The 17,297-nt window shown below is 31.7% G+C and overlaps 1 pseudogene; it reads right to left on the bottom strand.

Annotated features, from left to right (window-relative positions):
• Window positions 1-11,798: 11,798 nt before the first annotated feature.
• LOC114756060 (MDIS1-interacting receptor like kinase 2-like) lies at window positions 11,799-13,397 on the bottom strand (annotated as a pseudogene).
• Window positions 13,398-17,297: the final 3,900 nt, after the last annotated feature.

Here is a 17,297-nt window from a genome sequence, read left to right as displayed (position 1 = left end):
CAGTCTTCCCTTCTATTTTTTTTTTTTTTTTTCCTTTTTATACCATGCTGTTAATAAAGTCTTATAAAAAGAATGGGCCATTAAAAGCCTAATAACTCAGCCACCAAATTAGATTAATCTTTTACTGTTTGTTTGGAATGGTGATCATTAAAAAACAGTTTTTAAATTAAAATTTATAAAATACAAGATAAGTTATAAGGAGAGTTTGTTTCGTTTCACCTTATATAAATTTCCTTATAAGCACTTAACCAAACAGGGCATTAGTCTACTCTTCGCATCCTCCTGTTGTGCCTTTTTTTTTTTCTTTCCTGTATTTTCTTATTCTTAATGCAGTTTTGGTTCTTAACCAGTTTTGCTAGAAAAAATTAAATGCTATTGAAAAAATTTTTTGTTGTTGTTATTGGTGGCGCCACCTCCTCCTCCTAAATCCTTCATAATCAGATTACACACGTGCGCGCGCGCGCGCGCACACATATATATGTATAGGTGCCTAAAGTGCCAAATGCATCACAATTTGGCAATCTCCATGCCATTTCAGTATGACGTTTTTCTTAATCAGTTTTGTACAATGCAAGTTTATTGAATTATTATTGAGTTTTTATTTGATGCTTCTACGTACAGATTCCATATAATGCCAGAAAGGTTGGAGACATTCCACCAGTTGCCCTAACGCAGAGCATGTTTCTGTTTCTTCTCAGCTATAATGGTAGTGGCAATAATGGGGAAGAAAGGAGCGGCATGGCGTAATATTAATATCACAGTGCTTATTGTTTGAGTGGTACACATGATAGTGAAGAGGTTCAGTCTTTATATAGAAAGATAATTTAATTTTTATTAAAAATAATACTCATCTAATTTTAAATATAAGAGCTAATGAAAAAGTTTGTTTTGATTTTAAATGTAAAATCTTAAAAGTCCTTTTCAAGACAAATGCTTAAAATAATTACTTTATAAAAAGCAACAGATATTCTTTTATAAATAACTATTTTTTGATAAAATTTTACGAATTAATTATTCAGAAGAAATATAAATTTTTAAAGAGTTAATGTGCAAATTTATCTTGAAATTTTTAACTCGAGTGCTGAACGTCTGAAAGCTTTTTTTATTGTAAATTTGTCTTGAAAATTTAAAATTGTAGCAAATTTGTCTCCTACTGTTAAAAGTATTAACTATTAATATTACTATTTAACCAAGCAACGTTAGTTTTTTAACCGTAGGAAAAAAATTGCTATGATTTTACGCTTTCAAGGCAAATTTATATTTAAAAAAAAAACAAAAGAAACTTCCTGGTGCCTAGTGTTTATAAGTGAAAGCTTACGAGACAAATTTATACATTGTATGACTTTACTAACAGGCTGTTAATTGAAGTGGTAGTAGTCTCACTCATCTAAAAAATACAAATTCAAATTTCAAAAACTGCACTTATTAAAAGATTATTCCTCATTTGGCTTGTGGCCCGTCTCTGGTCTAATGTAACTTGACAATATGCTGATTCCGCCCAGCTTCTTAAACGATTCTAAAGACATGTGTTAAGTGATAAATTAACTACGAGTGCTATGCAAAAATAAAGACGGGAAAAAATGATAAATAAAACGCGTTGTTGGAGGAGCCCGTCCTATTGGAATTCAATGATCATTCTCAATCACCAGGTCAATGTACCATAAAGTCTTTCCCCATAGCTGCGCTCTTCTTTTTTTTTTTTACCAAGCTGCGCTCCCCTGTCAGAAAAATTTACTCACCTTTTTCTACATTTTATTAAAGGCGTATTTAATGAGTCATCGTCAATGTCAAAGTCACTGGAGCATGCACAGCTGACATAATAATCATGACGTGTGCCATGGTTAGAGGTGAAAATAGGTCAGGTAGCCTGTCAAGATCTGTGACTTAGCCTATTTCTAATATAGGAACAGGCTTAGGCTTCTTTAAAAACCTGTTTATCTTATTAAATCAGGCCTAGGCTTTCTAATAAGCCTAATTATTAAGTCAGGCCTATTAGGCCTATTAGGTGGCCTGAACCTGTTATTATTTTTTTAAAATTATAATGATAAATCTGATATAACTCATGTGAGCCCCTCAATTTTAACCTAGGCGGCGCTAAACACTTCTCATTCCATCTTCGTGTTCGCTTCTTCTTCTTTGCTTCAATCGCTCAACAGTTCAGCAGTAGCAGTCTCGCAGAGGCAAAGCCTTCGACCTTCGACCTTCATTCAATCGCAGCCTTCACCCATCATAGTCAAGTTGCACTTCTCCCTTCATTCACTTCGCACTTTGCGGTTGCATCCTTCGCCCCTCGACTTGCTGCTCTGTCTTTGATCTCCGTGCAGGTATTTTGAAGCAATAATTCATATATATATATATAGAGTCGTGAGCCTATATATATGACCACCTTTCCCCCTTTTTTTAATCATTACTTTAGAGAAATATCAATAAATGTATATTTAATAACCTGAAAATTACAGAAGAGCTGTGCTTGCAGGGGATGAAAAAGATTGAAGACCCTGAGGAATAAAATTAAAAGTTCCTGGTCCAAAGACAAAAGAGTTAGTTATTTTATTATTAGTGTTTGTTTCGTGAATTATTGTTTTCTTGTGATGATTATATGGGCACGCATATGAATAGGCAGGTGCGTGATATATGGTTTTGATTATCAGAAGTCATTTTATTTGACAAACAGGTTTGGTTTTGTGATTAATTTCACTCAATTTGTACAGTTTGATTCTTTTTATTGTTATGCAACTGTTAGAGTTTTGGATCAATTTTAAGAAAGAAAGTCTAATATACATTTGATTTCTTTTGTTGAAGGTCTTCAAACAAGAAGAAGAGATTGTGTTGATGATTTGATACTTTGCAATTTGAAGATTTATTGTAATTGAAACAAGAAAAAATTGTATTGATTTGATTATTTCATATTTTATTTTTGAATTTTAGATAATTTGTATTGAGCTATTGTAATCTTGGATTGATTTATGTATATTTAAAATTTGTTAAAAATACAGGCTTCTTAACACGCTCAGGCCAGGCCAGGCATGGTTATAGGTTAGGCTTAGGCTAAACAAAAAGTCTGTCACAAGCCACATGTCAAGTTCAGGCCAATAAACCTCAACACAGGCTGAGCCTGTTAAGAGTGGAGCCAGGCCTGTTTCCACCCCTAGTGATGGCCATTGCCGACTTCCTTTCCTTCCTTGTTAATAAAGCCAAATGAAAACAACATTAAGAGTAATGTTCCTCTTATTTCATTTATAAGAAACTTTCAATATATTTCATGTAGACATAATAATCATAACGCATGCAGTGGGTATTGCCGACTTCAATTATGTTTTTATTTTTAGTTTTATTTTTATTTTTTGGACAAAATCATCTCAGCAGATTTTGAAATTTTAAAAACTTTAATTAATTTTAACTAGGTTTTTCAGTTTACACACACTTGTTAATAAAGCCATATGAAACAAATATCGATGAGAGTAATATTCCTCTTATTCTATTTATGCGGCATTTCTAACATATTTTATATAGACTAAGAAAAACCTTAAACTACATTAACTCTTTTAAAAAATATAACAATTTTTCAAGTGTACCACTATTTAGTATATACACCTTTTTAAAATATCTATACTATAATAAAAGAAGGACAAAATAATATATTCATATTAAAAATTTAATAAGGTGACTTATAAATAGAATTAAAAAAAAACCTTATCTCTTTACCTTATAAATAGGCCTAGAGGAGTACATGTTAGAGAATCCATGGCAAAACCAAAATACATACTAGAGAATTACTCACTTTGCTCCTTGTTATAAGTTTTAAATAGGAAAAATTTTGATTAAGGACCACAGATAGGAATTAATTTCAAATAACTCCCAGAAAATTCTGAAATATCATTGTAGGATCAAAGGACCAAACTGAAATTAAAATTAGAAGTAAAATTACAATAATACCCCTCATTTTTATTTTTTTAAAAACAAATATTAATGGTCGTCGGAGTTTAGACCACCAAAGGTTAGAGGTCCGACCACCGGCGCTTAGGTGGCTGTCGCCGGAGGTTGGAACTCCAGTGGTCGCTACTGTAGCTCCAGTGGCCTGAATTTTTTTTTTTTAAAAAAATAAGGTGGCCAAAAGAAGATTTGAATCCATGACCCCTTGGCACATTAAAAGTGATCTGACCACCAAGCCAAGCTAACCATTTAGTTATGTGATGCAAATAAAAATATATATAACAAAACAAACGCAAGTGTCCAAGTATAAGTGAACAAGTGAAATTTGACAATTTACAACAAAAATTTGGCAATTTATAAATAACATAATGGAATCCACAACCCCAAATGCAAGTGTTTAAGTGTAAATGAGCAAGTGAATTCACACTTAAACACTTCCATTTGAGGTTGTGAATTTCATTACATTATTTGTAAATTGTCAAATTTTTATTGTAAATTGTCGAATTTCACTTGTTTACTTACACCTAAACACTTGCATTTGGGGTTGTGAATCCCATTATCTTATTTGTAAATTATTAAATTTTTGTTATAAATTACTGAATTTCACTTGTAAATTGTCGAATTTCACTTGTTCACTTACACTTAGATACTTGCGTTTGTTTTGCTATATATATTTTTATTTGCATCAAATGACTAAATGGTTTACTTGGTTTGGTGGTCAAATCACTTTTGGTGTGCCAAGAAGTCATGGATTCAAATCTTCCTTTAGTCACCTTATTTTAAAAAAAAAAAAACTTTAGGCCACCGGTCTACAGTAGCGGCCACCGGAGTTCCAACCTCCAGTGATAGCCACCTGAGCACCGGTGGTTGAAACTCCAGCGACCATTAATATTTATTTTTAAAAAAATAAAAATGAGAGGTATTATTGTAATCTTACTCTTAATTTTAATTTCAATTTGGTCTTTTGGTCCTACAGTGATATTTCAAAATTTTTTAGAATTGTTTGAAATTAATTCCTATTTGTGGTCCTTAATCGAAATTTTCCCTTTTAAATAACTAATTTACGGACAATAAATAATTAGTTAAAATTATTTAAAAATAATAAATTAATTAAAAATATAGTTTTGTTTTTAAATATGCTCTTATAATAAATGAGAAAAAAATGAAAGAGAATATGTGGGAAAATATGAAATAAAAAAACAATTAAGGGTAACATTAAAAAAATTCAAATATTAAGGCAAAACTTAAATTGAAGCTTATAAAATGAATCACACTCCTGCCTAAATTTGAAACTTATAAATACAACTAGAGGAGGTGTTAGGCAAATGCAAATGATCCCATGTTAGGAGGGTTCAGTTTCCAAATCTGAAATGATCAAATTAAAAATTAAACAGTTCATATTTAATCTAACATTTTTTGGTAATTTAATATTTTAATGTGTGTAAAGTCTAAAATAAAAATTATCTTCTGTCAGTTTTAAGAATTATTTTCTTACTTAAAAACCATTAGTTAACAAATTTAAATCAATCGTTAAAAATAAATTTTTATAATGTAAATCTCACCGCAACAGTTATCATAATATTGGTCATAAAATTGATTCCTAGCACAAGCCATTCTGATAAAAGTGGTGGGAGGGTATTTGTGCCATCAAAAGCCCAATAACTTGGCTCCTAGATTAGCTCTCCCTATTTTTTTTTAGTCTCTTTTTCTTTTAATTTTTAGCTTTATGTTCTGAATAAACGCCATCCCATGTTACTTGGTTCTTTATGTATGATTTACAGTTGCCACAGAAAAAGATCATGAAATTTTAGCTTTGAGTGTGCAGTCATTAAAAATAATAATAAGTGCAACCTTACCATTAAAGTTGAGAAAATGGGTCGAGCCTGTCAGGACGGCCCGTTTAAGCTCGTTTAAGTCGAGGGATGAGCTTGTATTTTGGAGTTATGAAAGGAAAGTTGGGCTTAAAAAGGCTAGCCCTCTAAGGCCTAAAAATAAACTGACAAGACTTGTAGGGCCGCAGGCCATCCCTTTTAAGCCCGCCAACCTTTTTTTTAAATTTCTATTTTTTTAACTTAAAAAAGAAAACCCTAACATTTTATGCATAATGCACTATTAGTTTTACTCATTCCAACAGCTCTCATAGATAGCATTCACCAAAAAAAAAAGAAAAAGAAAAAAAGAATGACTATAGTTGTTGGAAAAATAACAAAAAAAAAGGTGAAAATTACAAAATTTAAAACTAGGTATATTCACAAGATGTGTTGCTATTTATAAGCTGTCAAAACCTGTTAAAATATAGTATGTGTAATTTTTACAGTTTTTATTTGTCATTCTCTCATATTTTTTATGCTTGAAATAGAATTAATTAAAAAATTTTTTGAATTAAAGTAAAGATCTATATTATTTTTATAGTTAGAAATGAATTTAGAACAAGGAATGATGGACTCTTTTCTTTTTTGCCGGTAGGATGAATGATTATTCTTTATGTATACTATGTTTGTAGTTAAACTTTTTACTTAATTATTTATAATTAAACCAGGTCATCCATATTGTAATTATTTACTGAACTTAGTGCTTATTTAGTTGTTTACATTTGTCTTCCATTTAGTTTATTTATTCAATAGACTCTATTACATTGTGATAGATGTTTAGACATGATAATGTTTATATTTGTGACTTTAATTTTATTGATATTTATACCCTTTATTAGTAATTTTGTCATTTCATTTTTATTATTTTGATAAAATATATTAAAAAAATTAAAAAATACATTTTAGTTAAACAGGTCAAAAGCTTATGAGCCAGCCCGAGCTTGTTATCTCACGGGTCAGGCTTGAAAAAATTGGTCACTTTTGGGACCTGGGCTTAAACAGGCTAACCCGTAGGCCCGTCCTGTAGGGCTGGGCTGACCCATTTTCCCAATGTTACTTACCATTTGAATGACTTGGGTCTGTACTGGAAGGTGATTAGTTGAGGGAATAAGTTAAGCATCCTTCATCCCGATAGTTTGGTTGAAAAGAGATGCACATATTTTGATTATTACTATTTACACAGGAAAGAAACTTTATAAAATAAAGATAGACCTTTAGAATTCACCCTCATATATTGGAGATTAGACAATATCTTAAGATCAGAGGGGTGGTTCTTGGATGGAGTAAGACACAAGGAACTTCACTTTATCAACCATTATAATCAACAGGACCTTACCAAATTTGGGCTCATATTCTGTGCTACTTGTTGGGACTTTTCTTTTTGCTCAAATCCAAATTTTTGTTATTTTCTATGTCAAGGAATTTTTTAGTGACAATATAATTGGAAAAATCCCTGCTGAATTTGGATATTTGAAAAATTTGTGAGCTTGGATGTGCACATAAATCACATATCTGGTAGCATCTCATAAACATTGAGCAAGCTTCCAAAAGTACTATACGACATTTTGCTTTTTCTTCTTAACATCGGATCGTTATTATTCAAATAGCTATTAAGGCTTCCAGCATGCCTAGTTGAGGGTGAGCAACAAGAGGAAGGAAAAACACATGTAGTCTTCTTGATCTTTTTCAACAATATGAATTTATCTTATCACAGTAAATTGTAAAGGGGGATTTTTGTTTCGTTGTCTGATATATTCTAGGAAGTATGAATGAGTGAGCTTGCAATCAAATGAACATTAATTTTAAGATAAATTAATGGTTGGGTTGCAAGTTCTATTATCTGTTCTCCTCTGCAATGAATAAATTGATTGTCTTCTAACCGCTTTCTATTGCATCCCAAAATTTCATTAGTTGCTTTTGTATAAAGAAACAATATAAGTTATTAATGTTGCATATCGTAACTAAATTTAAAATTTGGGGAATATTTATGATAAGAACTTTCAATTCAATAGTGGATTTTCTTGCTTTAGTAAATTTACTTTCCCAGGAACAAGTCATATGTTACCTGAATTGGAGTAACACATTCTATAGTTTATTAAAGTGTTTGCCCATTACTTTCATATCTCTGTACATTAGCATGCTATTATTCGCAAACTAATCCTCCACGCTCTCTGAAATTGGCGTCTCCACAATAACAGCTTGATAAGAGTCATTTCACGACCTTAACTACTTTTAATTCTGTCACATCTCGAATTTTTAGCCTAGAAGTACCAAAACTAGCCTAAAAAGGGCAGGCTACTAAAACTCTTTTTGGTAGAAGTCCTAGAGGTTCCCTGAAGGCTAGAGGGACAGGGGGATTCCTAGGGATTAAATCGCAAAGTAAAAGTTTTTTGACACTAAGAAAAGAGAAAGTTAAAGACTCTAATAGATTCTCAAGGCCCAAGAATGAGAAATAGAAATGAATGTAGACCAACAGTTATATTGGAGGCTCCAATGAGATGAGTTATGAGGCTAAGCCAACCTAGGGGTAAAATCATAATTTTGCAAAGTTTCAGGCCAGTAACGATAAAAATAGAAATTATGCCCAAAATTCTCAAAAATTCCCCAAAGATGGAAAGAGGCCAAATAATATGTTTTTCAGGCCCATATGATGTTTTGAGAGTGAAAATGGTCCAAAATAAATTATGGTGAAATTTTCCCGGAAATAATTATTTTTGAAAAAAATAGTAAAAATTGAGGAAATATAATTATTTTAATTATATGAGGGCCTCAATAATTCAAGAAAAAATAGGAATAAATTCCTTTGGAATATATTTGAATTTATAAAATTTTTTCCAAGCATTGGAAATGAAGTAAATAATTTATGGGGAATTTAATTCCGAAATTCTATCGATAAAAGCCCAATTTCGAAAAAAATGTGAAATAAATAGTTATAGGTTATGAAAAACCTCCAAAATTTTCAGATCATACTTTTATATTAAATGTGAATTTTTCATGAAAAGAAATGAATTTTTGGAGGCCCTGAGCTATTTTTCCTAATAAAGGCCTAAAAGGAGAAAATCGGGTAAAGGATTGTGGTTGGGATTGAACTAGATTAATCCCATTGCTTTCTAACCAGATTTGGGGCCCTTATTTAGCCCAAAGAATCAGAGAATTTCGTGCTTCCTCAGCCCATGTACATGGTCAAGTTGGTTGGATAAGGTTTAATCATGACTTTGCAAAATATCTCAAGTAAGCTTGTAAAATAAGCTTGCATATGTGGCTGATTGTTTTCCTTCCACTTGGTCCGAAATTTTGAAGATATTTTGGACAGAAAAATGCTGACTAAGAGGAGAGAGGAAGGGCAGCACATGTGGCAAATTTCTTGGCAAGAAAGAAAAGAAATCAAGGGCCAAGATTAAGCCACCCAAAATTGAAATCAATGGCCAAGATTTGTGCAAGATGGTTATAAATAACCACCCTCCCATTCACTTGCAAGGTTCGGCCAAATGTAGAGACAAGAGGGAGAGACCGAACAGCAAGGGAAAAGAAGGAGGAGAGGAAGATCATGTAATCCCAAGCCAATCCAAGGTTCAAAGCAAGGTATGTTTATGGATTTTGATGTAGTGTTTAACCCCCTTGCTATTTTTGAGATTGGATGTTGGTTTGGTTGAGTTTTAAATGGTTGAAAACCTAGGAAAAGGTGCTGCACGAATTTGATTGGGTTAGGATATGATGATATTGATGTTAGGGAATTGTTTAAGGGTTTGAAAACAACAAGAATCAAGTGGTTTTGCATTGTTTTTGCAAGAAATCCAACTTCCTCTTAACTTGTGTAATATTTCAGTTCTGACTGATTCTGGGTGTTAGGATTAGATTTTGATGATTTTGATGCTTCCAATGAGTTTAAATGATGATTTTGTGTAGGGATATATGGAGAAAACATGTTTGGAAGCATTAGAATTGAAAATGAAAATTTTGGATTCCTAACCCATAGTGGTCGGCCAAATCTGTTTAAGGGGGAAGGAGTTGGATTTTGATTGTTTTGAACTTGGAAATAGATTCTACATGTAAATTATGTGGGAATAGCATGTGAAAATGATTTTATAAAGATTGGAATTGAAACTCAAACGTTAAGTTTAAAGTATGTTCGAAAAAGAACCAAGTAAGAATAGGTTAGTGTCCTGGTTCTAATGAATGTTTTGTGTTGGTTTAGGACCTTGAGACATCCAAGAGGATGTTTGGGGACACTAACTGAAGGCTCATGTGATTGAAAGAATAAGGGAGCTAAAAGAAAAGCAAGGGGAAAGCCATGTTGCAAGGTAGTAAACTTACCTATAATGTGTGCTTGATATGTATGCTTGCATGATGTGGTTGTGTTGCCATGATGTGACTAAGATATGATGAAGTGTTTGTAAAGTTATGTTTGCAGGTTTATGTTATGTTTTTCCTTGGCAATATGTTATGAAAGCATGAAATGCTTTAGCTTACTTTCCATGGCATTCATGTGTTAATGTTATAACATGTCATGCATGTGCATTATGTCTTGCATGCTTATGGGTAGTTTTTGCTACTGAGGTTCTCCCGAATCTCACCCTCCCTTAACAACCCCTAATAGGTATAAAGAGCATAAAGAAGAATTCAAGAAGTAAGGAGGCAAACTTGATGGAAGGAAGGAAGAGTTACCATATTATCATAACATGTCATGTTATGTAACCCATAATGTTAATTGATGTTCCATTATGCTATGTATCCTGTATGATATTTATAAATGCTTATGGCATGTAATATGAAGTGAGAAGATGAATGGTAATGTTATGTGCAAAAATAGCATGGCAAATCATAAGGAATGAATTTATTTGAAAATGTTGAATTAAGTTAGGGAGTTAGAGAGTCCCTAAATGAGCCATGAATTTGTGCCAATGATGAGACAAAGAAAATGAACGAATTTTGCCATGAAATTTGGTGAGTATTTAGAGCACATCCTAAGCTTTAAAACAAGTGGCAGATCACATGAAATGGATGTGTATGCTAAGAGTTATGGCTGTTCAAAGTTGAGGCAAGATTTCTGAAAAATACTGTTTTGACCAAATAAACAGTAATATTTGATAAATAAACTGTATGAATTGGCAAGGTTTAAGTCCAAATTGTTATTTTTCCCTTGTAGAGAATTGAAAGAGATTTATGTGAAAATTGGAAACATTCCATTTTGATTTTTCTAGATTTAGTTATGATTTTTCAAAATTAGACCAAAAATCTGAAATTTAATCCGTGAACAGTAACTCAAGAACCTAGTGCAATTTTCAATCTACGGGCTTGTTTCATAAATTGCTTAAACCATAACGCTTCTAAATGCGTACTCTGAGGGGTTTCAAATTTGTTGCAAATCCTGTGAGTATTTCTACTAAATTTCAATGACCTTATGCAAATGTAGAAATTAAGTTATCTATAGATATATATATATATATATATATATATATAATGATGAAGTGTAAGCTCATAGCCATTAATGAGCAGGAACATATCAAAATTCTGCCAATCACTCTATTCTACTTGACAGTATAGTTTATAGGAAGTAGTGCTACTGGAGCTGTTATTGCTCTAAATATTTATTAATGGAAGAGGAGAGAAGATTTTTTTTTCTTTGATGTTCTTGTTAATAAGTTGAATTATGGAAAAGATGTTATATATATTGATTGATGATTTATATGACAGCCATATATGATTTACTAACATTTTCCCCTTATACTGGAAGCTGATCTGAGGAGGCTCTTGAAACTCACTTTGGTCAGCTTGAAAGGTTTCAATTTGCAATAGACAAGTTTAGTAACAAAAACATTCTGTGTAGAAGTAGGTTTGGTGAGGTTGCTTTTGTGTATACATTTCTTGTAATTCAATTTTCATACCTTATTATTTAAACAGAATAAGACAAATATCAGCTGCAAGAAATTAAAGATATGGCAAACTTCAAATCTAGACTTTGAAGCCAGTCTTTAAAGGTTTCATCTCATGTACAAAGGAAACAATAAGCCAAATGTCCAAGCTTTTTACTGCATTATTGGCATATCTTCATTCGCTAAATGTTGGATTGAGATATTGTTGAAAGGAAAGACTAATGGAAGGTTTGTAGATAAAGCCTTTGAAACACTTGTTGCATTGATGGTCGGGATTTAAGAGATGGGTTCAAGCATGCTAATGCTATTGTGACCAGAAAAGTCACGTCTTCTGCATCTTTCCGTGATGGCAAAGGGAGACATGAGTCTAAATTATCCTTTAGCAAAATGCTTCCTGTACATACTTTTTACAAAGATAATATCAAATCTCCAAGATGTCTTTCCATAATTGTTTCTAATGTCACCACCCTAAAACTACAAACATCGCATTTTTCAGTAACAACTAAGGAGTATGCAAGCTCTGCAATAGACCAAAAATTAAATAAATTATGTATTAATCCCAATATAAGTAATATACTATAAAAATAAAATACAACACAGAAGGAGTAGTAGTAGAGAATCAGAAAAGCTCACTTGAAGCAATATAACCATAAGTACCAACTAAAAGAGCTTGATTAGATGTATCTGGATCAATGATTCTAGTTGTGCCAAAGTGAGATAGAAAAGCCTTCATGTTTGAGTTCAACAATATATTATTGCTTGTTATGTCTTGGTGGATAATTGGAGGAGCAAAATCATGATGCATATACGTCAAAGCATTTGTTATTCCTTTGATGGCATTCGCTCTCTTACTCTAATTCAACTCTTTAGCTTCGTCATCATTATTCAACACATAAAAAAGGCTTCTGCTTTCCATGTATTCATAGATGAGAAACATGCATTGATTATGCAAACAAAAACCTTAAAGCTTTATAATATTGCGATAGCAAATTTCACTCAACATTTTCACTTCATTGTGAAAACTCCTGGCAAAAGATGCGTTTCCGTATTCTCTTCTATGAAGTTTTTTCAATACTACAATTTTGCCACTTGGAAGTTGTGCTCTATAAACACTTCCATAGGCATCGGTTCGAATACAATATTTGACGTCAAAGTCCTCTGTTGCGTTAATAATGTCTTCATATGTAATTTTTCCATCATAATTCCATATGGAAAACAAATGCCCATTTTTTGCTTCTCTTGTCTCACTTATGGATTTCTTGTTCTTTTTAAATGACTTAAATAAGATGAAACCCACAACAAATGTGATGACAAGAAAAATTGCCAAAGGAATAATGATTCTCAGGAAAGACTTTGAGCCTTTATGTATCTTCTCTGGACCAAGTAATTCTTTTTTGCCATTTAAAATGTCATGATGAAAAGAGCTATGAACTTCACCTGGAACATAGCCACTAAGAAGATTGTATGACAAGTTGATGTACTGTAGCCCACCAAGTTCTCTAGATTTGCTACCAGAGATACTATTGTAGCTTAAATCAATGCTACACCATGATGGAGCATTGCATATAATAGATGGTAATATTCTAGTGAATTTGTTGTGACTAAAGTTACCATCAAAACGAAAGTAATCATTCAAAATGTATTACATGTTTCCACTTAGATTATTATGGGAGATGTCTGTATGAGAGCGGTAATTGAAATTTTCTAATTTTTCTGGCATGCTACCATTTAATTGATTTTGGAAACAACAAAGTGTTGTAAAACTCTCAAATTGAAGATTGAAGAAGGGATATCACCTGCAGTGAATAAATTTAAGTATATATATAAGTCATGGAAATTTGCCATAAAATCCAAAGTTTAGAAAATGACTTTGGCTATTTTGTTTCTACCCAAATCTAGCAATTCTAGATAAGTTTGGCAACGGTGGAAGGTAGCACACCCACAAGGCTATTACAAGATAAATCTAGAGAAATGAGATTTTGAAGAGCTCCTATTTGAGTTGAAATGATACCTGTCACCATTCCACTAAAATTCAAATATAGTACTAGTTTTTATAATGTAGTGAATAAATTTGTGCACAAATATAAGCCTTTGATATTTGTCATAAGACACAATGCTAAAGGAATGGCTATATTCATATTGAACAATTCCAAACAAATAAGGTCTGCATAGGTGGAAAGTAATTAAGTACAACTATTACAAGTCTATTCCATATTTTTCTGGCATGCTACCACTTAATTGATTTTGAGAATTATCAGTGTTGTAAATCTCTCAAAGCAAAAATTAAAGAAGGGGCATCACTTGCATTAAATAAATTTAAGTATAAATATTAAGGGCTGTTTATTTTTGTTTTTTATTTTCTTATTCTCAAAATAATTTTATAAAATTTTTTTTAAGAACAAGTTTTGGAAACAAAAAACAAAAGACTTTGTTTGGAAAATAATTTAAAAAAAATCACATTTGAAAAAAATATAAAAAATTATACTTTGACAAGTGGTAGTTATCATCGTTAGTGACAAGTAGTAGGTAGTAGAAAAGAAGAGAAGAAGATTTCTCTAATTTTTCAAAACAAAAAATAAAAAACACAAAAACAAAAACAAGAAAACATGTAAAAGTTGTTTTGGTTTTTCAGTTTTTAAAAACATATTATTGTTTTTTTGTTTTTTAAAACAATAAACTAAAACATATTGCTAAACAAGTTTTTTTGTTTTTTTGTTTTTAAAAACAAAAAAATTTTCGACAAGAAACCAGACAAGTTGTGGAGATTTGTCATAAAACCCTAAAGTTAAAAGAATGACTTCAACTATTTTGTTTCTACTCAAATCTAGCAATTCTAAATAAGGTTGACAACGGTGGAAGGTAAGACACCTATAAGGTTTTTGCAATGGATAAATTCTATCACTAATTCTGTCGCTGAATATTTACTAACAAATTTTTTGACAGATTAGCTACTGAATTTGGTGATGGACATAAATTCTTTCACTAATTTAGCGACGGAATTTTCATCAGTAGTTCATCAAAAGTTAGTGACGGAATAATTTTCCATCGCTAATTCCATCGATAATAAGCCATTTTTTTGTATTGTTGTTACTAGACAAATCCAAAAATGTGAGACTTTGAAGTGCTCATATCAATGTTGGAATGGTATCTGTTAAAACTAGCCATTTGAGTTACATGTGTTCTAGATTATTTTTTACCAAATAAAAATTGGAATCCAAATGCTCTCATTTTCTTCTCAAATCTCATTTCTTCTTTTATAAATAATAAAATGAATGGTTTAGATTTACTATTTTATAAAAACATTATTGTAATATTTCATAAATTAATTTTTTCCTATTTTTTCTATATGCAACAATCAACTATGTGTACAAGTCAAATTTTAATAGTTTAAATTTATTTATTTAATTTTATAATAATAGTTTTATGACATAACATTAATTGAAAAAAATGAACGGAGAGAGTATGCAAGGTATGTAAGAGATGGAAGTTACAAAACTTACCAATAAGATTGTTATTATACAAGTCTAGAGAGATGAGACTACGAATAGCTCCTATCTGAGTTGGAATGTTACCTATCAAATTCATTCCTTCAAGTGCCAAATCTTCCAAGTTAGAAAACACAGTGAGGTTGAGATCTGCAAGCCGAGGGTGTTGTGGAGTGATCCTTGGTTGATTCATCCTAACGACCCTTCCAAAATCATTGCAATATATGCCTTTGTCGTCACAAGGGTCGGAGAAGTTGTCAATCCTATTTCTAAAACCCCACATTTGCTCTGAAGCAAAGCATGTTTCTCCTCTTCTATCATGACAGAAGCAGCACCGTCAATCTCAAAGCAAGTTGTGGCAAAGCATAATAAAAATAGCACTCTTATTGTTGCCATCTTTAATTACTTTGCTTAGATAGAGTAATCACTAAATGAGTGCAGCCATAGAGTCATTATATAGATGGAGGAATATTGAAATCACAAAGGCTTAACTATATCATCATGGCTTTGAAGAATTGTTTACGCGTCAAAGTAGGTCCCATGGCAAATAATGGACACAATGGTACCGTATGAGACTGGCAAAGTTGTTAATAGTCTTCGCCAATATTAAAGTCTTCAGTCTTTGGAGTTTCTACAGTGAAACTAATGCTAGGTGACCACCTAATGAGCCCCCCGGAGGGGAGGTCAAGTCTTTGTAGGAGCATAAATTGATTTTTATAAAAACATATTACCAACTTTTAAGTGATATATAAAGAAGCATGTTAAATAACTTTGACTATTATTAAAAAAAAATAAAGTAAGGAAAACAAAGGCTTCTTTGAACAAGTGTGTAGTATTTTTTTGGAATAAGTATTGAAAACAAAAAAATTCAAAAACATATGTTATAGTAATTGTTTTGCAATAAATATATATAATATTAAAGTGGAAAGTGAAAGAGTAATTTACTTGATTACCTTGATTATCATTAATGAAAATATAATATTTTCCACCTCTTTTCTAATTTTGTAGAACAAAAGGGAGCAATGCATAAATGTTCTGATTTTTTTTTATAACAAAAATTAAATTTAACTTTGTTTCTTTATTAGAACACAACCCAAAACATATATATAGTGGTGCCATGAAACTCCTAAAAAGGAGTTAAAGACATGTGAGATGGGCACGCATTAGAGTCAAAAGTCTTTGAAGAACATCCAAAAGGCAGTGGACATAAACATAACGTGTGAGATGGGCACAATTAAATATTACCTTCAGTCCTTAGGGGAGAGTTAAAAATTCAATTTGGTTTTAAATACAAGATTCAAGTTCACTTTGTTTTAAATATTTATTCATTTTGCCAAGTAACTATGAACAAAAAGTTACTGAAAAAAGCTATAGAACAACTATAAGGTGAGAAATATCTACTCGGGTATATGCGGATAACACATTCTATTCAATTATAGAGATAAATTCATTTTCAAAGTGAGTGAATTTGAAAGGTACATACTCACCTATAAGATTATTATGAGACAAGTTCAGATGCCTGAGACAATGAAGAGTTCCTATCTCATTTGGAATGTTACCTCTTAGACCCTTCCCTTGAGTATCAAATATTGTAGGTTGGGAAACGCACGGGTTGAGATCTAGCCGAGGGCGCTGTGCAATGATCCTGGGTTGATTCATCTCAATAAACGCTTCCAAAGTCATCACAATATATGCCTTTCCAGTCACAAGGCTCTGAGAAGTTGTGAGCAATATTGCTAAAATCCCACCATTTGGTCTGAAGCAGAGCATGTTTCTCTTCTTATGTCATATTGGCCGCGGCTATTAATTTGAAAGCAAGATATAGCAAAGCATAATAAAAATACCACTATCACACCCATAGCAATATAGAAATCACGAAAGCTTATCATGGCTTTGCATATATTATATTGTTTATATGCTCTTTATAGGCCTCTTCTAGTAATTTTTAATAATTAATATTTCAAAGTTCTGAATTAGCAATAACGTGAAAGATGGGGTAATGGGTATATAAACTACTACCTCCTACTCTTGATATAAGACCCAACTGATTAATTTAGAGAGATTAAAAAATTTAATTAAATTAGTTATTTGTAGTAAATACTTCAAACTATAGTAATGTTATGATAAAACTTTGT

The sequence above is a fragment of the Neltuma alba genome, unplaced genomic scaffold (genome assembly GCF_004799145.2).
Source record: "Neltuma alba isolate B1F8T4 unplaced genomic scaffold, ASM479914v2 tig00010370_pilon, whole genome shotgun sequence".
Classification (NCBI taxonomy): domain Eukaryota; kingdom Viridiplantae; phylum Streptophyta; class Magnoliopsida; order Fabales; family Fabaceae; genus Neltuma; species Neltuma alba.
This window is presented reverse-complemented; position numbering and strand designations above follow the sequence as displayed.